This window comes from Fundulus heteroclitus, chromosome 7, assembly GCF_011125445.2.
Source record: "Fundulus heteroclitus isolate FHET01 chromosome 7, MU-UCD_Fhet_4.1, whole genome shotgun sequence".
NCBI lineage: Eukaryota > Metazoa > Chordata > Actinopteri > Cyprinodontiformes > Fundulidae > Fundulus > Fundulus heteroclitus.
Genome location: NC_046367.1, coordinates 41,360,585 through 41,385,671, shown reverse-complemented (window position 1 = coordinate 41,385,671; position 25,087 = coordinate 41,360,585). Strand labels below are relative to the sequence as shown.

At 41.8% G+C, this 25,087-nt stretch overlaps 1 protein-coding gene and 1 pseudogene across 1 annotated transcript in view; both read right to left on the bottom strand.

Annotated features, from left to right (window-relative positions):
- LOC105915544 (glycosyltransferase-like domain containing 1) overlaps positions 1–25,087 on the bottom strand; it is a 54,230-nt gene that overhangs the window by 29,113 nt on the left and 30 nt on the right. The window lies entirely within an intron of this gene.
- On the bottom strand, positions 1,291–25,063 carry LOC118563769 (annotated as a pseudogene).

The window sequence follows — 25,087 nt, the reverse complement described above, 5'->3', positions numbered from 1 at the left end:
AGGAGGAGTGAATGCTGCTTGGAGAAACTTGATGCAACCTGCTGGGTTTCCTTAGAGAGGAAACTTTCTGATCAACCTGGAGGGATTTGATGGAATCTGATTCTGGGCCTCGAGATCACATGTGCTAAGAATTGGTGCTAAATAAATAACACTTGAATTGAATAAGCACATTTTTAAACATATGAGAAATGACAAAAAAACCCCCTATTAGAAACACATAAAAATTTAATTCTAAACGCAACATAGACGTCTCGATATAATGACAGTTCCATCCTATATTATACTCCCAAAGAACTCACATTATCCATAATAATCGATGGAACAAATGGCTTAATTTTCTTCTTCTTGCTCCTGCTCTACGTCCTATGCGCTTTTCAGCTCATCTGGAATTTAAGGATGCAGTTGGAGTTTATTTTAGCTTCTGAGATGTATATCAGCTGCTATGGTTACACATCATAATAAATGTTCCAAACATGAAAACATAAAGATCCTCCAAACAACACAGTATGTGAGAAAAATATTATAAAAAGCAACGACTAATCAAAAAAAGGAGGAAATGAAGTTCCTTAAAAAGATTTGCAGAACAGAACTACTCCAACATGCATATATATATATATATATATATATATATATATATATATATATAATACATAATATATGCATGCATATGTGTGTGTGTTAAAGGACCACTCAGAAAAACCACTGCGTGGGTGAACTAATAGCGATGAGCTAATAGCTTTCATAAATGGTTGTTCAAAGTGTAACTTCTAAACCCAGAGATGACTTTGTTTTCATATGTCCTTATCAGCCCAAGTCCAACATGTTTACTGTAATATCTGGATTGCAGTATCTACACAGCTTTTGTGGCTGATGTGTTGTTTTCTTTTGGTGGACCACACATTAAGCCAACAGTAGAAGATCAACATGACAGGCCTGCCTGAGCATCTCGGCTCATCAGAAGATTATTTGAAACTAACCCACTTTAATAAAGTAATGGATCAGGACTTATTTTTTGGTCTTTTATTAAAAACAGTAAAAGGTTGATGTGAACTTAACCTCTACAGACATTTGTGTACAGCAGCATCTGTAAATCCATCAGAACCCGAACTAGAACACGACCCGACTGCTTATTCCTGCAGTGAGATTCCAGTTTCAGGGGCGGAGGAGATATTTCTGGTCCAGCATCAGAGTCTCTAACCTCAGTCTGGATCCAGAATGAGCTTTAAAGTTCACCATGCTCCCCACCCCAGCTCTGACCAGAACTTGCTCTGACCCACACCTCAGGATAATTGAACACCCCAGCATGGTGGTGCGTTCAGGAACCTTCAGCAGACAGAAGACCCTTGAACTGTGTTTTCAGGGAGGGTCCAGGAGTACAAGAGGTGTCCACCTGCAGAATCAGAACCAGAACCATCCATCTTTAACCTACTGTGCCTCTTAAAAAAAAGAAAAACTGAACCCAGTATTCAACCAAAGATGAAGGGGGGTTACCATGATGACGTGTCTACGGGCGAGGTCAGGTCTCTTGCAGAGTTCCTGCAGCCGCTTACAGAGCTGCTCAGGGGTCGAGTACAAATACTGATCTGGGACAGAGAGGGGAGGAGGAGGAGGAGGTCAGGAGGAGGCCTGGGCGATAAACCGAAAACATTTTCCCGAAATTTACAAAATACCAACGTCATTTTACCCATGATGGTACTTTTGGTATTAAAAACAATAAATGAAAGTTATTTATACTAAAAGGAAGACTATGCTCCTGTCCCTTTAAGATGCTGCACTACATGTACAGGCTGCATTTCACAAGTGAAGCAGCGGTGTGGTTGAGCTGCTAGAGGAAGAGTACCGATATTTTTGGACCATAAGGTGCACCAGATTATAAGGTGCACTAAATATTCTTCTGAAGTGTGTAATAATCCACCCACCCACGTACATCTCTATCCGTCTCTGCGGGAGGACAGAGTAGTTGGACTACACCGCCCTGTTTCTAACAGGCCAAAATAAATGTAACATTATATTGAACTAACTTTCTAGTTTATTGAGCTAGCGTACTCGGGCGGGGCTTCCTAAAGGTTCCTACATACTCAGGCGTACTGTCGCATACTGTGAGCTTGGAGGACTCCACACGAATCTCTGTGGATGTTTTACTCTTTATAGTTGACCGTACTGTGCCTACATTTCTTGGTAGAAAATTCCTACAATTCCAGACTTTCTGCCAGTGGGACAAAGTGGTGGAAAACGGATGGTAAAATGCTGGATTAGCTAGCTGAACACCTAGAGCCGTTTATTTTCCAGCAGGCTCCCACCTGTCAGTGAGAAACAGTGATGCTGCGTCCTGCAGACCGCCTGCTAGAAGCAGCTCAGTGTGCATATAAATAACAGTTTGATGTAAAGACTTCTTGCTGCCCAGAAGTTTATAGGTAGTGTGACACATCCTGTAATGCGCAGATTCCGCCTCAAGTACGCGCCAGACCTCCTTAGAGTGAACTACACCGAGAATGTAGGAGCCTTTACATGAATGCATTTCTAATTTAGACCATTACAGTCAGGCAGTCTTGTAGACAGCTCAGGAGTCCGAATTCAGGTAGTGACCGTAATGTTCCGAATATCCATTGAGTGGAGCAGCTTTGTTGGTTACCAAAGTCGTACTTACACATTTTACCAGATGTATGAGCCACATTGTACCAAAAAATACGGTCAGTAAAGCACAACGGCGATCATATATACGCTGCATTGGATTATAAGGCGCACTATACATTTTTGAGAAAATTTAAGGATTTTAAGTGTGACTATAGTCTGAAAAAAAATACGGTAGCAGTTGGTAAATGTGTTGCAGCCAATCTGGTCTCTGTCGAGTCACAGGATGGACCCGCACGTTGTCTGACTGTACATTATATCAATAACAAACTAAGACTATGCACCAGAGTACTCGGGACAGCTTACTGTCCAGCCGATACCGGGGAGATGGTCGGACCAAGTTTAAGCTTCTGTACGGTACATCAAGGAAGAGGCCCGTTTGTCGGTATTACTACTGGTGCAAACAAAGCTAAAGCCTGCCGAGCTCAATAGATAGATGATGCAAGTGCAGCATTTTGGGCACAGGCTGCACCTGACAATCGCTAAGTGTGCACATCTTAATGGAGTTACTGCAAACAGTACAGCCGCTCCATAGCATATTTATTATCACTTAGTCTTTAATCTGTATACCCTGTTAGGGGAATTGCATCTATTAAGATAATTTAGCTGTGATTGTCAGTTGAATAAGGAGGAGGTCAGAGGTACAGGTGTTGCAGCCAGAGCAGTGGAGCCGTCTCAGGTGTGTTTACCTGGGAATATTTCAGGATACACCAGAGCCTTTGGACACAGAGGGAAACATCCACAGTGAACATGCTTCCAGCCTGAAACAGGTCAGAGATCCAGATCAGCTCATCAACACTGAGACAGAGTCAGGAGAAATCAGACTAAAACAAGGAAAACTAGGTTCAACATAGAAAACTTTAAAACCCAAATCCTCGTTCCTTCCCCTCACTACTGGGCTCATGGTTCCGCCCCTTTGTTTCTGTGTGTGGTGTGTTGAGTTTTAATGTGAATGCAGACTCAAAGAACCGGAGATCTGAGGACAGAACCTGGGTAGAACTTGTCTGATGTCCAATTAGGTGGCTCTGCTGATGTTGGGTCAACTCACATGAAGTTATCTGATCAGAAGTGACTCCACCGCTGGCTGCAGCAGTCCTTAATGAGCTCTGCTGATGATCTGGGTTCATCAGACAAAATCAGATTCAGACCTAATGAGGATCAAAGTGTCAGTGAGGCCCCGGGCCCCCATGGTTGGGTTGTATTCCTCTCCAGAACCTCTGACAGCTGAGCATGACCTAGAGGGAGATAACCCTGGAATGTCTGGAAGTGTTGTGAGAAGGAGTGGGAAGGATCCAGGGTGGGAACACCTCTGACAGCTGTTTGTGTCCTGGTTACAGATGTGTACAAACACCAACTTAGTATAGATTCAACCCGCACCCCCACTGTCTCTGGCTTAGAACCAAGCAAGTCAAATCCATGGAAATGTAGATTTACGTCTTATTTTAACAATCACAATTAGTAGCAATTAAGGAGGAAATACACCAGACGTGTACGCTTAGCTTAGGTTAGCTTTTCATTTTATTCAGTCAATAAATATACACTAGGAGCATAATATGTGCGTACAATGCACGTATTTACGCTACGCAATGCCTACATTAAATTGAAGTTCTAATTTCAGATGCATATACGCTCCTGTTTGGCAGGGAATAAACCAGAAAACATCCTGTGTCAAAGTTCACTTCCAAAAGTACCCCAAAAAGTCGAGTTTATTTGGCCACAAGGTGGTAGAAGTCATCTTGTTGTTGACGCTGCAGATTGATGGGATGCGCTTATTTTTGTTGAGCTCTCTGCTTTTCATCTCATAACAGTTCGGCAACTAGAGGAAAGAAGGCCAAGGTGCACCTTCTACTTGGTGCTCTCCATGTGGAGAAGGTTCTTTCAGAGCAGAAACACTCAGCTGTGGAGCGTAATTTGCAGCATCTCGTGTAAATTTACTCTTTTAAAAACACGGCCTTAAGCTGTGCTGCTTACGTTATGCACCTGGTTTATTTCCTCCTTTAGTCTCACTGTGCAACATGTTAAGAATTTTGTATCTTAAAACTGCTTAACTGTTTTTCACTTTATTTTTGTAAGACTCAGGACTAAAGTTGACAAATGGACCAGAGACTAATTAGAAACCACAGCAACCTGTTCCACCTGAGCACCAAAAAAACATGATGAAAACTTTAGCAGGAACATAATTAGAATTGCATGGACCCAATCGTTGTTACATTAATAAACCTGATTCTCAATGACTTTTTTAATGGGATACAAATTACATCCATTAAGGACATAGCAGCTTTGTAATACAGGAAAACCACATAACCCTTTTTTTTCTGAGTGGCTGTTGATTTGCCTACAAATTTCTACTCACAAAGTAAATAAAGATATTCTCATAGTGATATTTGTTAGTATTGAGTCTTTATTGCTTAATATCTTTCAGATCTTTAGTAGAAAATAACCCTGTCTTCAGATTTTGTCTGTAAGTATAAAAATGTGACCACCCTACTTCTGACACTTTGTACTTAAGAGTGAAAACACGTCTCTTCTTCTGATCAAAGGCTATCATCGCCATTTTCTCCTCACCTTACATGCAGCTCTCTCACTAACGCTCAGGCCATTTAGGCTTTTCACACTAAAATATTTTTGACCTACTGGTTATTCATCTACCTGCATTTCAGTTGTCCTTTTGTCTTATTGTCATTATCCTTCGCTTTTAAAAACTCACATGGCCACGCCGAAGAACTCGTGTCTGGCGGTTGAGACGACCACGTCTGCGTCACACAGCACTTTGAGGTACTGGTCCTTACTGGACAGGAAGCCCCAGTTCAGGATGTGGGACTGAAGGAGACGCTGCGAGGAGGAGAAGATCTCTGCAGGTGGAGAACACAGCTTTGTCACGTTAGGGTGTTCCTTACTCCTGACTGAGCTTCCTGTTACTGCTTGTTTGTGGAGAGTGATGAATGCAAAAGATTACATCAGTTTATTTGACTAAAACCTGAAAGAAACCGAGTGATGTGATTCTCAGAATATTATCCTTGAATAAAAATCAATAGGAACATGTTCTCTCGGGGCCTGCGTCCTGCTCCTGGTCTGTGATGAGGTTTATGTTGGTAATTAGAGGAAGAGGACAGTTTGATGAGGACAGATCTCTCTGATTAAACTAGCGGAGTCCCCAACAGGTGAAAGTGATCAATACTCGGAGCTGTTAGTGAAATCACTCAGCTCCTAATGTGATTGGCTCTCGGCTGATTTACTGCCAGCTGTTTGTTCTGCACTAAAACTTTACGATCCAATAACTCAGAGTGGGCTCGGCCCGCTAAAACACCCACTCATCAACACTCCATCACATCGTTATTAAAACACTGAAACACACCCAGAGGGGAGACACAGCTGCTGGGACACAGGTAAGCACACGCCTGAACAAACCAAGACGCAGAATGCAGGAGCTATGGTTTGGGTCCTGGTACCAGCCCAGGTTCTTCAGGACTGAATTATACTTTACTGAATTATGAAAATCCCAAACAATAACAGCTTTTAGCTCTATTTCTGCAGCCCCACACAGTTCCAGGTGTGCTGAGCAGGTGAGTGTGTACCTGGCACATCGGTGAATGTCTCTCCCAGCACTGACAGCTTGAAGTCCAGCTGTTTTTCCTTCAGTTTGATTAGAGTGCTGAAGAACAGCTCAGGGTTCTTGTCGTGTTCCCTTTAAATAAAGATAGCAGGAGGTTCCAGTTTGTTAATGCAACAAATTAATCTTCCTTATCATTCCCCAGTTAGTTATGGAGTACCACAGGGCTCTGTGCTCGGACCAGTTCTCTTTACTGTATGCGTCCACTTGGTAAAATTCACAGTGTGGAATAAATTTTATTTTTTTATACAATATCTCTGCAGCCCCAATAACTTATCAACTCTGATGATATTTTATGTTTATTCATAAATACTGGCAAATCAAAAGAGTTACTTAGACGTGGGGTTCCCGAAGTTCTCAGCCTGCAACCCCCAAAATAACAACAGCAGAGAGCCGCAACCAACTTTGGCAGGGTGGTTTTTTTTAAGGAATAAAGTAGTAATTTTGTGAGAACGCGTACAAAAAACGCAGTTTCCCCCAGTGTTAAAATGAGGAATGTTGAGCATTTTGTAACGTTACACTTTAGTATCGACTTAACAAATAAGAAAATACTAAATCATTATAGCAAATCAGCATCACATTAGTGCTGGTGTTAAGACTTTTAAACAATTGTGCAAACAACTGGGTGTCTTTATTCTCATAATATTACAACTTTATTCTGGAAATGTTCTTTATTCTTCTACACCTAAAATTCTGACTATATTCTCCTAATTAAAATAAGAAAAAGAATATTTGCAATATGGACATTTTAGATAAAAGAAAATAATTTTGCCACGGATAAGTACATTTACACAAAAAAAAAATCTGAAATCTTGACATAAATGTCACATATTTGTGAGAAAATAGTCAAATTTGTAAATATTCAATATTCAGCTTACTAAAGGCATAAATTTGCTATATTAAAACCAGCATATCTCTGTAAAGTTAGAAATTTTGGATCATTTGGATGATCTCGAGACCCCCACTTGTGGATCTCTGACGTAGACTGCAGTGTTGAATATCTGGAGCATGTAACAAAAGTAATTTCCCTCTAGGATTATTAAAGTATGTCTGATTCTGAATAAAAGACATGACTGGTTGGATGGATCCAGAGTGAAATCAGAGGCTCAGTCCGCATCTAAGAAGTTTAAGTCCTGTGTTCTACATGCTTGTCTAACCCTGTATGACCAAACAACTGCTACTGCAGCACGGATTGTGGAGTTTATTGTTATAATGCGTTGGTCCACACCTTTCAGTTTCATGGAGGTTCTGCATGATGACACAGATTAGCAGAGCCGACTAGATAAAACAGATTGGGTCGGACCAGAACTCACCACCTATGAGGCCATACGATGTGGAGAGGGTCCGCCTGGTCCACCGGCTCTGGGTGCTGAACAGGAGTCGGAACGCTTCTTGGTTCAGATGAAGACTCAGCTGGATCCTCCTTACACCTATCAAGTCAGAACCAACAGCTGTGATGACCTATAAAAGATCCGACTCAGTGTGCGGATCATGTGACTACCGTGATGTCTGCTGCTGATTGGTCTGCGACGTGACGATACGACGATCGCTCTGAGACGTCGCTGCAGGGCGCCGAAGACGTCTGAGTTTGTGCTCAGGCAGCAGACTGGCAAACAGAACCAGAATTACACGAACAGAACCCAGATTAACAGGGACAAATAACAGAACATGACAGCGTCTCAGACTCTGGCTGTTTGTTCCTCTGAGGACTGAGAAAACAGGTCCATTTGAGGAATGAACAGTCTGACCGCAGGCAGTAAAACCAATCAGCTTATTGATGATGGTAGAGATGATGTCACCTCGGAGTCTGATTAAAGATGAAGGTCAACGACTGCTGAGGCTGCTGGGGTTTATAATCAGGGTAATAATCAGAGAGAGACGCTGCAGGGAGGGCAGATCATTGCAGCGCTCATGCACTGACTGCAGAGCAAACGCCTCAGGACTCCCTCCAGCTGGTCGGTCCTGCAGAAATGATCCCAGACCCAACAGAACCATGACATTTATAAAACACAGCTCTGTTAGGGATTCACTGGGAAACAGTTGGAGCTGATTATAATAAAGAGCGAGGGAACCCATTTTAAACTTTGTTCAGACTGATTGAGTTAATCAGAGAAGCTGAGGAGCAGCAGCCAACCACCAACTGGATCCATTTATTCATGAGTCAGCAGACTTTGTTCTGTTAGATCTGAAAATTGATCAGTAATAAAATCCAGTAGATTTGGGTTGGTTTCTGGATGCTCTGTTGTTAAAGTAAACAGTTTTAAACAAAGATAAACATTTGAAATACTTTAAACTCGTGCAGAAATGGGAAAGATGTTAAAAATGAAAGGTTTTTTTTATGTATTTTGGGTACTTTTCAATTATTTTTCTTCTTCTTGAGTTCATCTTGTTCTGTGTCCTTCCATGAATCATCTGACCCTTTGCTTTGTGTCCAACACATAAACGCAGACTAGAACCAGAACCAGTCCCCCCCCCCCCCTGCTGCAGTGGGACAGTAGAAGAAGAAACGCACAGCTGCTCGTCATGCGACGTTCCCATTGATCTCAGAGGAGTCAGGGTTCAGCAGCGGCCATGATGGATGGAACGTCCGTTTCACTCTGCAGGACTCGATTACTATTCAGTTACAATGACAGGCTGACGGATGGATGCAAGTTGTCACTACGGCCACAGAGAGACAGCCGACACCCTCAGGGTCAGCACGTGTTTCAGGGCTTGAGGCTGAACCTGAACGACGTAAAGCTCCAGAACTCAGAGGTGGGTTTGTTTCCTGAGGATCACAGGACTGAAGCACAGGAACTTTTGATCTGAAAATGGACTGAAATGGTTAGAACCCGTCAGTAGCAGCATCATCCTCCACACCCGGCTGTGTTAAGAGGGATAGGAGGAATAATCCTGCAGCTCCTGATCCCTCTAGGACGCAGTGGAAGCAAATAGAGGGTTCATATCCAACCACAGGGCAGGACAAAGGTCCTGTTAAATAAAAGAATAAGAAGGAGACTGAATGATGGCAGTTTATTTGATATTTTATCTGAGGCTTTTCATCCATTCCTGCATCCATCTCTCAATGAAACATTACGAGCAGGTCTATGAATAAACGATCAGAATCATCCGAAGTGAAGGTTTTTAAATGTTTCTGCTTCACAAAAGGTGGAAAAACCTCCTCAGCATGTTGGTGAGTTCTGTTAATCTCCTTCAGGTGTGTTTAATCCAGGGAAACATCTTAAACATGCAGGTGGTTAGATGTTTAGAACCACTGTTACAGTCTGAGAACAGCTTAAACCCACCTGGTGATGTCAGGGAACTGGACCGGGTAGCTCAGAACCACGCACTTCGGACGGATCAGCCGGTCTAGGTCTTTGGGCCTGTGGTCTGGGATCTTCTTCATGAACGACGGGATGGAGGACAGGAAGGACTCCATGTTGAAGCGGGAGTTAAAGACCACCACATCTGACACCAGGCTGCGGAGACCAGAGACAAACCCAATCAGGACAGCAGAGGGGACCGGTCCAGACGATCTAAGGTGGGTTTGGATATCCAACGGGCCCATCAGACTCCTACTAATGATCGCTGCTGCGGTCTGATGCTGTAATGTGGTTAGAGAAGACGGAGCAGCTGCAGCTTATTGATGAGCTGCCAGCTGATCAACAACAATCAGTTTTACAGTCAGACAGCCGATCAATAACCTGAACCACTTTAATTAGACATCATCAACCAATCAGGTTGCTCCTCATCATTAACCAATCAGAGGCCAATATGAAGAAACACATTATCAAACTGAGCTCAGTTTATTATGATCAGATTGTTAGATACGTTTATTCATCAGATTACTGCTGGACCAAAACTCATCCGGACCAGAACTGATCACCCACCCAACACCACAGACATGATCGTTAAAGCTGGACGGTTACCATGAGAGCACCTGGTTGTATCCATACTGAAAGTCTCGCTCCTGGTCTTTCCGGACCGGGTAGACCAGCTGGTTCTCGTGGAAGTACAGGACCTTCTTCAGCCGGGCCAGATCGGGTCTGAGAGCCACCAGCTCACACAGGTTCAGTACTGAGCTGCTAAACAGAGCCCTGTGGAGAATAATACGACGTTAACGGACCTTCCCTGCAGAACCAAGGAAGTTACCAATTAAGACCACAGAGAGGTCCACAAGAGGCCATTTCAGACAAGTTCAGAACGGGTAGAAACCGGTTTGACCAAAACCATAACTTTAAATTTATACTGCAGGCAGAGCAGAATAGAACCAGAACTCCTGATTTTGTTTGACAAGTTCTTCTCAGCAGCAGGAGTCACCTGGTCCAAAATCAGATATATGCACAACCATGAGGTCCGTAGCCCTGCAGAGGCTCCTGTGGAGGTTCTCCTGATCTGATGGTTTTTTACAAGAGCTGCACAGAATAACGAAAATCCAGTTTGTCCAAACATGAATGTATGTATGAACACAACTGCAAGGACTGCTTGACTGTAAAATATTTTCAAGTCAATTCAATTCAATTTTATTTCTATGGTGCAAATTCATATACATGTCATCTCAAGGCACTTTACAGAGTCAAATTCAATCAGATTATACAGATTGGTCAGAAAGCTTTCCTAAGGAAATCCCAGCAGATTGCATCAAGTCTCTCCAAGCAGCATTCACTCCTGAAAGAGCGTAGAGCCACAGTGGACAGTCGTCTGCATTGTTGATGTCTTTGCAGCAATCCCTCATACTGAGCATGCATGAGCGATAGTGGAGAGGAAAACTCCCCTTTAACAGGGAGAGAAACCTCCAGCAGAACCAGAACCAGACTCAGTGTGAACGCTCATCTGCCTCCACCCACTGGGGCTTAGAGGAAGACAGAGCAGAGACACAGTAGGAGAGACAAATATAATTTGGTAGGATGTTATATTTCTTCATGCCAGTAATGCATCTGGCCAGTAGGGTGAAGGAGTCTCAATGGTTAATCACAACCATTATCTTCACAGTAATATTCAACAATAAAAATCCAAAGTGCTTTTGGTTAATATCACACACCCCATGATTTTACCGCCTGTGACTGCCTGTGCTTAAGCTCCTGGTGATAAGACTCAGATGTCTGGTTATCTTAAAGTTCAGAGCTGTGATGGTTGTTGCTCTGAACCCGGTCTGGGAATGAGTCAGCGGCAGCAGCAGCAGAAGCAGGGACTAAAGCCCCGCACATGAAACTGATCCTCTTATCAACCATCAGATCAGGAGTTTCAGACAATCTAAAAGCAGCAGACACATCTTCATCCTGCTGCTCCTCAGCCTCAGGGCTTCTAACAGAACTCAGCTTACTGGTTATCACCTAAAAACTACAGAACTACATCCATAAAGATGCTTATTTTATTGACTTGTCCTCAGCTTTTAGCTGTATACAACCCCATATTGTAGTTGCTCGTCTCATGAGTAGTCACATTAACCAGGATTTAGTTTGCTGGTTGATTTTCTAACAAACAGACCCTAGAGGGTCAACGGTGTTGTATCAGACATACGTTTATCCTCCCCTGGTTCCTCTCAGGGCTGTGCCCCTTTCACCAGTGATATTCATTTAATACACTAATGAGTGTATTAATGTCAGAGTCAAAATGAGGTCAAACACATCCTAAAGTTTGCTGATGACTCTGTGACTTTGTCTCTGTTTGATGAATAGGACTTTCATCGCGGCTCTGTGGTGAAGGGTTGCATTAGCTGGTGTGAACTCTTGTTTCTGAAGATTAATGTGTCAAAAACCAAAGATATGTTATTAGATTTTAAAGACGCCTCTGCCATCACAACCAGTTTTTATCCAAAAGCATTAAAAATACGTCGGCACCATCACAGACAACAGTTTGACCTCCGTAGCTATTATAGAGGCAGTCTGGGCAAAGGCTCACCAGGGTAGGTTATTTTTACCGGAAATTGACGACTTCTAACGTTGACACATCTTTTATGAAAATGTGTTACTCTAGTTTCATTGAGTTAGCTTTACGTTTTCTTTTATTTGTTGGTTTGAATCCCTCTCCACTGAAATCATAAACACAGACTAAACAGCGTAGTAACGATGGGCAGCAGTCTTGTAGAAATACCCCAGCTCTACAGAACCAGTCCAAACGAAGGCTAACGGTATCCCTGCTGACCCAAACCACCTTCTTTACCGTAAAAACAGGTTGCTGCCATTGCCAAAGTGCAATAAAAAATGGTACAAATGTTTATGTGAAACTGTTAGTTTCAGCCTCAATAGTTATGGGACCCGAGGAGCCCAATTGGGCCTGTAGAAGCTTATTGTTGTATCCTGGTTGTTTGGTGCATGTTGAGTTTATTTTTGTACTTTTGTAAACTTGTATTTTTCCTTGTATTTATTCTTTGCTGGCTGCAAAAAATGTGCCCCTTGGGTATAATACAGTTTCTTGAGCTCTAATTCTGACTCAGGAACCACCATCTTAACTTCTTATTCATCTGTTCCAGAGGAATCCTAGCCTCGTGAGACCATCCTGATCTCGCGAGCTTTCAAGGTTTCACTCGCAGATCAGTCTGGCTACTCTCCGTTAAAGAAAATTTGGAGCCGTTCACCAAACGAACGTCCAATCAGCGTTGGCTTTGAGACGGGTTGAGGTGTGACGCAACGGGAAGCGCGTCAGTTCAGTCTAAACAACATGGCGGCTTCAGCCGATGAAACTAGCGTTAGCGTGGCTATCGAGCAAGTTTTATCGGAATTACAGAGTATTTCTCTGCTGAGCTAACGAGCCTTTACCTGCAGCAGCAAGAGTAGCTTGGCTTGTGGTTGTGTTTTCGTTGTCGCTCTGTTACGAGCGACGACAAATCTGATTGGTTCATTTGGCCCGTCTATCACCAACATAGGCCAATCAGCTAACCAGTATTTTCGCCCCTTCCCAAAATTACTTCAACGGAAGGTTTCCAGATGGATATGCGGAGCAAATCTATCTGGCGGAGTCAGGTAAGAGGAATCCATAGAAAAACCATGTTTAGGACACATTCCAAAGGTTTGGCAAATAAATATCAGGGTACAGTCACTGGACCTGCACTACTGACTGATAAAAATGTTGGAAAGTTAGGAACACAAGATCACCTCATGCTGTTGGAGACCCTTAAACAATCTTACAGCAAGATAAGAACAGATTTACGCTGGTAGCTCTTAACGAAGGCTGTACCAATGAAAGAAGCCCTTTAAGGCCTCAGAAACATCAGCTTTTATCTGGATACTGGTAGTCTACCTGCCTGATGTCACATGTGCGCCTCTCACCTGTAAGACGAACAGGCAGGAATGGTCTGGCTGAAGTACAGAGCGGCTGTTCTCGCTCTCCAGTGCCATTTCTTGGCGGGCAGCGTGAAGACAGAGCAGCCGTCAACGTTCTCCTTCAAAAGGTCGATCAGCTGTTTGTGAGAGCCGCCATAAAACGCCTCGACCAGCAGGACGCTGGGAGAGACGCCGACCTGGTGGAGAGAGGTCAGTCAGCAGTCATTTTTATCAGTAAAGGTGTGTATGCATTTGTGTTCAGCCCTGAAACCCTTAAATAAAATTTTATAAAACTAGCCAGAGCTACAACATAATGGTTTAGATCAAAGCATAAAAATATGTTGGAATGGTCTAGTCCAAGAGTCTGCAACCTGTGGCTCTTTGGACCTTTTGCAATACCTTTTAACAAATCAAGCTAAAAACAAATAAATATTCTTAAAAACAGATACAATAACAAATGCAAAGGACTAATAATATATCTTGGGTAATTATTTTTACATAAATTCCCACAAATATCACTACATCATTTAATAAATGTATCCATCCTATTTTTGCAAAAGGTTTTGTATTTTTCTTTATTTAAAACCTAAAAATATAATTAAAACAGTGGTTCTTTACCAATTACAACAACTTCCCTAAAGTAGATATTGATAAAAAATTTGCCTCTTTGTAAAAGATTGTTATATTTCTGGCTCTAAACGAGTTTAATTTAGCTGAACTGTGGGTAAAAACGTCTCCTTGGATTGGAGAATCTGTGCCATGACATGAAAACTGGGTTCACAGATGCTCCCCATCTAAGTTAACTGAGTTTGAGCTGTTTTGCAGAGAGAAACTGGAACGAAATCACGTCTTCACACTTACAAACCTGGTAGAGACATAACCCAGAAGATTTACAGCTCTAACTGCAGTGAAAAGTGATTTTGCATGGGGGCTGAATACAAATGCAAACTACACTTTAAAGAGTTCTATCTGTAATTTAAAACAATGACATTTTCTGTCTGCTTTGCATTGATGCACAGCTTTGTGTGGGTTGATCACATAAAATGCATTGAAGCTTGACGATGCAGCGAGGTAAAGTGTTAAAGTTCAAGTCGTGGCTTCCGTCCCCTTTGCTGCTACTGGGCACAGAGATCAGTGAAATTTCAACTCGAGATTTAAATACGCAACCAATATCCAAAAGGTTAAAGGTCATATGAACAAAGTTCATGTGCGATAAATGCAGTCTGTCAACTTGGATGCCAGATGTTTATCATATTTAATAAATTACAGCATACATTCGGTTGGGTTTGTTTTTCAGATTAACAGTATCTGTGAAATTAACTTTTTATCAGATATTAAACTTTTTATTAAGCCCACATTTCTCTATAAAACTTATTTTTTATTGGGCTGATGTATTATAATCTTAAATGTCACAATATTATTAGTTGTAAGCCGAAATAGATAGCTAATGTAAAGGCTTGAAAACATCCATCATTTTCAAATTTACCGAATATGATGTTTCAGATCCTCTGAAACATCATATTCACTGATTCTAAGATACAAATAATCTGTTTTTCACTCCATCATGAGTCACTGAACGCTGTGTCATTATTAAAACCTTATCTGAAAGTCGAAGGCCAGACTGATGAAAAACAGAGCAGCATCGGCAGCCTACAGGATTTCCACTGACTGTAAGAATTCAGTGAGATTTCCACAACACGGCTCTTCCAGCCTGACAGGAATCCCCGTCAGCTGCAGAAAGACAGAGCTGAGAACCGAGTGAGGGTCACAGCTCGCAGCCTGCAGCTGAAAAAGTGGCCTGATGGAGGCAGAGTGAATCCTCGCAGCTCTTCATCCTCCTCCTTTCAGGCCGTAAATGAAAACCTATTGTTGTGCAGCCAGTTAACTCTGCAGTCACAAACCACAGTAAAACCCAGTAACATCCATCTATTTGCAGCACAATGTGTCCTGATAGGATCCATTATGCTGTGGGGAGGTTTACGCAGCCCGGCGGCAGGAAGTGGACAGCTTACGGTCCCTGAGCTCCCCTGTTCTTCCTCTGAATTCCCTCCCAACCATTTCCAGTCCATTCCTCCATTACGCTGCCCACAATGGGAGCTAATGTGGCTGCAGCAGCACTCAGCGCTCGCCCACATACGGCTCCATCAGTCCATATCTGCTCGCTGCCACTCATATCAGGAGAAGGAAATGAGCTGTTTCTTCTGCTGGAGACAGATACCAACGAGCCTGCTGCCATGCAGATGTGTCAGAAAGACAAATCTGATTGGAAACAGAAGTACAATGTCAGCCTTTGTGCTAAAAATGGACCAATCTGTTTCCTGAATGCGTCCAAATAATTTGAAATATGAAAACGTGTCGGGGGGTTGATTAACTGCTGATGGATGACCTTTTGGCCTTCAGAAGACAAACCAACGGCTCTTTTTTCTGCTCAGGCCTCCGAGCAGACAGTTTCACTGCCCAGATAAAGAAGGTTCAGGCTCCTGCGGAGCTGACAGCAGCCAGAAACCTATTAAAACGAAATATCGGAAAGAAGTAATTCCAGTTTTTGTCTCTTATTAACTCCTTAGACAGATGTTAGGACACAAGCCACAGGCAGGAGACCAGGAAACAATTATAACCAGCAGACATTAAATACTAACAGCAAAATGGTGCACATTATTCTCTTTGCAACCAAAAGGAGTGCTTCAAGTTCAAAAGCTACAAAATAAAAACTACATAATAATAATCATGTTATTATTTTGAAAAAGTTAATAAAATTCCCATTTAAATGGGAGTAGTAAGTAAAAACCCACTAAATATTCTAAGTTAGAATGTTAATTTAATGCTAACAACTACCCATTAAACAACAAAAAGGGACAAAAGGACACACAAAAGAGAGGTAAGATATAGTCAGAAGTAACTAAAAAACAAAAATGAGATTAAAATATGAAAATCACCCAGGAGAAAAACCTGAAAAGACAGAAGCTAATAAAAGAAAAAGACAAACAAATGAAATTTTAAAGCTTGGAAAATATTCTCCTGATATATATATATATATATATATATATATATATATATATATATATATATATATATATATATATATATATATATATATTTCTCATTGGATTTGCAAATATTCTTCTAACTTTAAGTGCATACTGGTCTATATATTTTAAAATATCAACCTTTAAGCTAAGGAAGCAAAACAACCATGAACATCTTGACTTCAGGTAAAAAATAAAATAACAAAAAATATCTAAACATTTAAAAGTTTGACCATGCAACTGGGATGATAATAACATTAACAACGATAATAGCAGGTATATGAAGAAAAAAAAGCCTGCAGTTCGAGCAGTCAAATATAAATCCGATCTGGCCTACAGTCTTGATCAGACTGGGGGGTCGGAGAGAAAGACGGCTGTGGACCACGAGGACGATGGAAAGTCAAACCGCTCTGAGCGTCTTATTGATCAAGCAGACAGGAAGTCTCTCAGTAAATGTGAACTCAATCATTCCACCTTAAATCAAACAGAACCAGGGTGGGGGATTCCAGCTCAGACACCTTTCCTCCCACCGCCTCGAACATGGAAGGCTGCAGGCACACATGAAACAAGGGGTTAATGTGGGCGTTTCCCCAGCAGGGAATCCCCCCCAGCAGCTGCAGCGCCCGGGCTGAGTCAGCGCCGCACCGCGCCGCGCCGCCTGGAAACCGAGCGGTGGAATCTCTGGAAACGCTTCTCGCCGGGTTTGTTGTGAATCTGTGGGCGAGTCTGCTGCTTCATTCACAGTGACGTCCTGGTGACCTAATGCTGTCTCAGACTCAACAACATGTAGGTCACTTCAACCAACACTCAGCAGATTGTTGAAGAAACCCCAACACCACCCTGCTGACTTCCTTCTGTCAGAGACTGAACACCACCTTCCTGACGGACAACAGCTTTACCTGCAAACACCGCCGACATTCAGCCCAGACTTCTTGGTTTAAGTCAGGGCAGCGGAGTCTGAAAGAGACCACAAGTACATAGGGAAGCCAAAGGTACCCGACCAATTTAGAGCAATCTCGTCTGATACAGACAAACTAAATTAAACTAGAACCAACTGTACCCAATCGGTTTAGCTTGCCGCCAACTTGGTTAATACACAATACTTTTATTCACAATATTTTAAAAAACACCCCACACTTCTACCATCTCAGAGTAGCCTCCTGGACAGCAACTGTACAAGCCCAGATCGGTGACCCCTCCCAGCTGAGAGAGCTGGCAGAACCTGGAGCCGAAGCCCAAGCTGGTTCTGAGAAGGTAAACACCATTAAAACAGATTTAAAGAAAATACAGATTAAGTAAAATCTGACTCCAGAGAGTTAAACACATATCAGCTAGAGAAAAATTGACAATCTCTCATTGAATTCCCTTAAAGTAGTTAGACTTTTTAGACTGTCTCATTGTTTAACGGTCATGTTTCTTTACTTGATCAATTGACACATTAATGAGACTTCCAATACATCACTAATCCTTCTTAGTGAATAATTATTTAGCTTCCAACTGAAGTGTTAATTTTGTGATTTTGAGACTATATAAAGATTTGGTACTGGTAAGAATAGTCATATTTAATGAGACTAACAGAATGATTGTAAAGTAAAAATAACCGCTGGAGCTTTCCAAGTTCAACAACAAACCCAATCAACACATTGTTGCTTCACCGATGCCAAACACCCGACACCTTTGCCGTTTAAACCCACCAACAAACAGCAGTGGTGCCAGACGTCACCCAACATCACTCTGAGTAAATATTCAGAAGAACTTGGCTCCTCGATTTAGGTCAGAGCAGTGTTATCTGACGCAAATCTCAAGGTACAGGTCTAACCTATAAAGACAGTCTATCATTATAAGGGCAAACACATGGTTAAACTAGAGTAAATTACTCATCATTAATAGACAAAAGCCACAGGTTTCTCTTTATTACAGTAGCCAGAGATACACGTGGTGAGAGCTCTGTTGAGCCAGGGGTTCCTTTAGCTCTTGAGATCAGTGAGACTCTTTATGAACAAAATACCTTGTCTCATAAATAGAATTCATGGTAACTGGTTCATCACCAAGTGAGGCAACCTTAGGGATAATTGCAAAACCTTCAAAACGTATGTTAGATCCAAACTTACACTATTTAGAGAGGTTTCCCCCATTTTAGGTTTGATTATTTATCACAACCAAAGGCAAATTAAACCAACTCTTGATTCAGACACCTTAATAATTGACAGACCTCAGCCTAATCCTACTTTCTCATCTAAAATGCTTGAGAAATAGCTACCAATCTATTATGCAAGCATTTACACAGTAATATCCTTTGAGAACTAGCAGTCAGGCTTTATGGGCTCATCATAGCCCTGAAAAAGCACAACTGAAAGTCAATATTTATACTATAATAGTCTAGAAAACGACCAATATATATGTGTGCTGTTAGATTCAGTTAGTTATGGAGTACCACAGGGCTGAGTGTTTGGGCCACTTCACTTTCTGCACACAGGCCCAAAACATTCTGTAATAACTCTTTGGTTTATTCAAGATGTTCTGGTGGAATAAACTCAAATTAACTGGATTAAACTTAGATAAGAACTAGACCTGTATGAGCCTTGGTTGTGAATGGGCGCTGTGTGAATAGACTGCACCGCCTTGCAGAAACTGCAGCTTCACCGGAGAATCCCCCGACATTCATCGCCTTCCCCGTCCTCGTCAAGCTGTTATCTGCAGGTTCTGCTCTACAGCCTCACTGTGTTTGTGCGTATTAACAGTGTGAGATGATGAAATGTTGCTGAATGAATCAGCAGCCAGTCCCTGTGTTATTTGAAGGTAGGTGCTCCTGATCTGCCTCAGCTTTCAAGCCATTCCCACTCTGACTCAAAGTATCTTTCACTTCAATCTCTGACACTTCACAGCTCACTCGAAGGCGGATTTCTGACTGAAAACATTTTTTTTCATACACATTACATTGTTATTCTGGTTTCAGGAAAGATCAATAAGTCAGTGTTGGCTCAGCATTAAATGTCACGGGGTAATATTTCATCTGCCTGCTGCTGTTTGAGCTGAATTTAACAGGAAACTAAAGCCTTTCAGCTTTATGAGCATCAATAGAAACTAACAAATTAATGAAAAATCAACAGGAAGTTTGCTCGGTACAATTCAGTATGTGGGAGACATATATATTGCGTTTTTTTAATAATGAAAAATTTGTGCACCCACATTTTCATAACAGAATCGGACTACAGATCATAATTCCACCTCTGCATTTTATCTGAACACAAAAACTAGAGGTCAACGATAATTACACAAATTATCTATATCTCTATGAATTAGAATATTACTGAAGCATCAATTATTTTATTAAGTTGATTTAAAAAGAGAAACTGATGTATGCGCACACAAGGTGTTGGGCTTCGTGTTCCTTTCTGTTAATTTGATAATCTGGGTTTGTAGCTAATTAAAACCCAAAATTCAGTTTTTTAGAAAATTTGATTATATTTAAAAAAAGCAATAAAAAAATGTTATACACATTAATGTTATGTTTATATTATGGCCCAGTCAATCATAGCCATTGCTGGCTTGACAGTTGTCCAAGACACAATCACTAAAACCCTCCACATGGTGAAGAGGCCCAAAAAGGTGATCATTGATAAGTTGGCTGTTCACAAGGTGTTATATTCAAGCATATTAAAGGAGCAACAAGTAAGATATTTACTGTAAAAACAACCTAAATCATTCTCACCTGGGATGGAAGTAACATTCCCTATAAACAATTGGGCCTCACCATCAAGAATGTCTTAAGTTTTTCGCCTTTCAAACCAACAGGTACGGTTCGGAACTACTTCAGTTCAGAGTGTACAGCGTGTTTACTTCCTGGTTCCTGAGCCAATTATATGAGAGTTCCCAGGGTTCCCTAAACAAAGCGCAGCATTTGGTATTTTATTTTGGCAAAAGAGCAGCAGCCTGCTAACATGGGAGCCAGTAAGAAAAGCGGACCAGAAACAGAACAAAATACATCATATACCTCTCTTTTGTAAGTGAAAATTAAGTGGAGGTTCACACTAAATATTGACCGTTTGGTAAATGGCGGGTCTCCGTGAAAGGCATTGTGTATGTGTCTGATTTTAACCACTAAGTGTCATTGTTACTTATTGTTCCTTTAATGAAAAGGGGTGAATGATGCCATCATCTACCTCCTGCATTGAGCTCTGACTCACTTGGAGAAGCCTGGAAGCACTTGTGAGGACCATGTTCCTTGATTTCTCCAGTACTTCTAAAGGACAAGCAGGAGCTGTCAGGAGTGGACCACATCCTGTCCCAGTAGATACTGAACTACCTCACTGGCTGCCCACAGTATGCAAGGATACGTTGCTGTGTCTGTGACAGGGTGGTCTGCAGTAAGGGGGCCGACTGCAGGGAACTGTGCTGGCACTGGGGAAATTCACAACACATGGACTGCACTATGGAGTCAGAGCCACCATGCCCAGACGTGTCCAACTGCTCTGTGAATGGACAATCTAGAACCAGAGAAGTATCTTACCTGGGCAAAAGAAAAAAACATATATGACTGTAGCTCAGTCGTCTAATCTCCTATTTTTGGGAATTCAGGCGTAAATAAAGGTCCTAGTGTTCGGAGCGGGAGTGGAGAGCTACAGACCAACGGTGCCTGAGGTCCAATGATGAATGACGATGTGTATTTCTGGTTACATTTTATGAAATATGAAAAAAAAAAACAAATACTTTACAGAGGTCTGAAGATTTTTCATACCCACAGTAGCTTTTTGCTCAAGAGCTGAATTGTGAGGCAGATTCTGGTTCTGTACCCATCATTCATTACAAGAATATTACTCAAACTGAAGGGTGAAATAAAACACACCAGGGATCCTTCCCGGCTTTGTTTTATTTGGAAGCCTAACTGCTTGGGAAAATATTATCAGTGACTGAAGTTAACTGATCTGCTCCGTCTCTGCACACTTCAGCACAACACGTTGAACGTGTGAATGCTTAGAACCGGGGGCATAAAACTCTGACCTGCAAAGATCCAGTTATGGTTTTGATGTAATTTGCTGAAAATTAGCCGTCCGGTGTCTACGCGGCTCAGTGGTATTGTCCTTTAGAGGCTCATGTGAAATACAGTACCTTGGATAAGTAAAAAAAAAAAAAGTCCCCTGTACCCGTAATTTAAATGTTTCAATGTTATTTGACCTGATGGATTATTAACCAAGAGGAACCACACCATGAGGTCCAAGGGGTTCTCCAAACAAGTCAGGGCAATAGTTAATGAGAAGTACAAGTCAGCATGGAGTTTAAAGAAATATATACCAAAATCTTTGCTGTTCCCCTGGAGCACCATTAAATAGAGGGTTGCCCACCAGGACTCCCAGACCGGGCGAGGACATTAATCAGAGGCAGCAGAGACCAAAGGTAACTCTGAAGGAGCTGCAGAGCTCTACAGTAGAGATGGAGGATCTGGCTAAAGGATCACAGTAAGCTGTACCAAAAAAAAAAAAAAAAAAAGCAGTGTTAATAATAGGAAGACATGTTTTGAGTTTGCCAAAAAGCATGTGGGAAACTCAAATGTATGGGCTCTGGTCAGATGAGACTAGAAATTAACTTTTCGAACACCAGGGCAAACGCTGTCGGGCCCAAACACAACATATAGATCTGGGTAATATATTGAGATTATTTTATGAAGAGATATAAAATTAGACTACCGTATATCTTTGTTTATTTATAAGAATTATACTTTTACGCATTCCAACAGGTTATTTTTCTGCCGTTTATCATATTTATCAAAAGGTGTTTAAACAAAAAAAAAAATAAAAAAAAATGTGCCTGTGAAATAATTGGGATAAAGGTTTTTGCCTTTTTACAAATACTTTATGAAATAAAAACATATCGAGATAAATATTGCATATCTGCAATCATATTTCACCGCTCCAAGAATACCACACCCACAGTGAAATATGGTGATGGCAGCATTATGCTGTGGGAAAGTTTTTCAGCAGCAGGGACTGGAAAACTGGTCTGAGTCGAGGAAAAGATGGATGGTGCTAAATTCAGGGATGTTGTTGAGCAGTTCCTGTGATTTTAGACTGGAACAGAGGTTCACTCTCCAGCAGGACCATGAACTGAAGCCCACCGCTGAAGCAACAGTCGAGTGGCTAAAGAGAAACATTTAAATCTGTTAGAATGGCCTAGTCAAAGTCCAGACCTCCATCCAACTAAGAATCTGTGGTTAGAATTGAAGGTTGCTGTTCACAAGTGAAAACAACAGAACAGTTTTCAACAGAAGAAAAACTACTGTTAATAAAAACAGCATACGCACATTAAATGAATGATTTGCAGAATGGGGCTCTACAAAGTACTGACTTTGGGGAGGGGGGGTGAACAGTTATGCAAGCCGCAGTTCTCTGTCATTTTGTTTTATTTGTTATTTACTTTAGAATAAAAAAAGAATACATCTTCAAGGTTCTTCTGTACATGAAAGGGTGCAAACTCTCAAACAACCTCGACAAAACATGAAAAATGCCAAGAGGGGGTTGAATACTTTTGCATGACACTGCAAGAACAAGAGCTTTGCTTTGCACCGTCTGCAATGGAGACACTTATTGTCCCCACAACTTCCGGCGGTTCACTGCAGTTATCTAAAAAAAATAAAAACATTTATGTCGGTCTAAAGAATGCAGCTATGATCAATCGCTGAAGTCTGTTTAACGTCACAATCTTATCCGTTAAGCGTCAAATAAAGCCGAGTCAATCTCTCCTCTCAGCGTTATCAGTACAGCCGCTGCCGATCGATCTCTAAGTGTAATATTCTGTAGAGAACCAGCGACTGAAACAAAACCAGGAGAAACCCGCTTCGTTCTGAGTCGACTGGTTTCACTCTGAGCCCTGAGTCATCCTCAGAAGAGCTGAGCTGAATATTCAGGATGAAGAGGGCATGTGAGCCGCCACACACTGCTCAGACCAGCTGAGTCCAGACCGGCTCCATCTGGTTCCCTCCATGCTGTTCAGGTCCAGACACCAGTTTACCTCATTCACATGAAACATTCTCCTCCTTCTCAAGCGGCTCATCTTTAAACCAAAATCTCCTCATATTTTCTTCCCTAATCTGCTTTTATCACACTGATTTTCTCCGGTTTCTGACCTCCATACTGTCATCATGTTGTCCTTCTACACAAAGGTCCACTTATGCTCAGTACCAAGAACCAAGCTAAGCTCAGAGAGGACTGAGCCTTTTAAGTAGCCGGTCCTAAAGTGGAATGATTTGCTGCCGTACACAAAGCGGGTGTCGGCCCACATGGAGCTTAGGGTGTTACCAGAGGCATTTTTGCCTCATCTACCAACATCAAGGCATAAAAAGACAGTCATACATCGTGTAAGTGAAGTTATTTCAAGGTAAGTAAGCATGGACAAATCAACGTTACAGGTTTATTTACCCAACTTAAAATATATATTAATAACTTAAAATAGTTACTGCAGTAGATGGTTTCATGATGCCATCGAGCTTCCAAGGTAAGAATGTCCAGGGAAATTATTAGGAGTGCAAATTTTATTTGTCCTGCTAACTCAACTTGGCCCAACCAGAAGCTGTACATATATAGATGTACAACTTCTGGTTGGGCCAAGTTGATCTATATCTATCTATCTATCTATATATCTATATATATATATATATATATATATATATATATATATATATATATATATATATAAAAATTACCATCTAGCATTACACTTTAATCATTAAGCATATGGTGTTGATGAACAAAAAAATAAGTTTAGGAACACTGCAGAGAAACTGTGTGGGGTTCTCAAGGAGCACTGTTGGGGCCAATGGTAACTCTGAGGGAGCTGCAGAGATCAACAGCTCAGGAGGGAAAATATGTCGGTAGGACAACTGTTAGTCATGGCCTTCACAGACCTGAGCTTTATGGAAGAGTGGTTAAGAAAAAGCTGTTGACATAAGAAGCTGGCCAAAATGCAAACCACTGGGTGGTAATAAACAAATAAACACTGCATATCACCCTGCATCCACCAAGATGTCCTTCTGCACCCTGCAAGAGGCAGGCGCCACTGCATAGCTCAGTATTCAGCTTTACTCTCTGACTCACTTCAAAAGTTTCTGAATTAGAAATAAATCTCACCGTCCTGCCTGTAGGGAACTACTCCAAACTCTGCAAGTTTATCCAGGCAGCAGGAATGTGCTGCCTGGATAAAATCACACATCCCCAGAGCTTCTCCATCACTTTGCATCCAAACATGCTGGACTCTCTGCAGCCTGATGGTTTAATCTATTTAGATAGTTTAGCCCTCAGGTCTTTAAATTAAACCGTAAGTTAAAGGAACCATCTGACGCTCTTACTTTTCTGGCTGTTGCAGCAAAACCTACAGCTTCATCCTCAGAAATGAACATGACAGCCCTGCGGGCTCCGTCTACTTCCTGGAGCGGTTACATTAGCTCCGTTAGCCGAACCGAACCCTCAGCCCGGCTACCGGCCGGAACCAGCCGGCCGGGCACAACGAACCTCGGACCGACTTGGTACCAACAGAGGAGCGGGCAACACAGTCAGCGCACACATGGTCGATTCCCCCAGAACACTCAC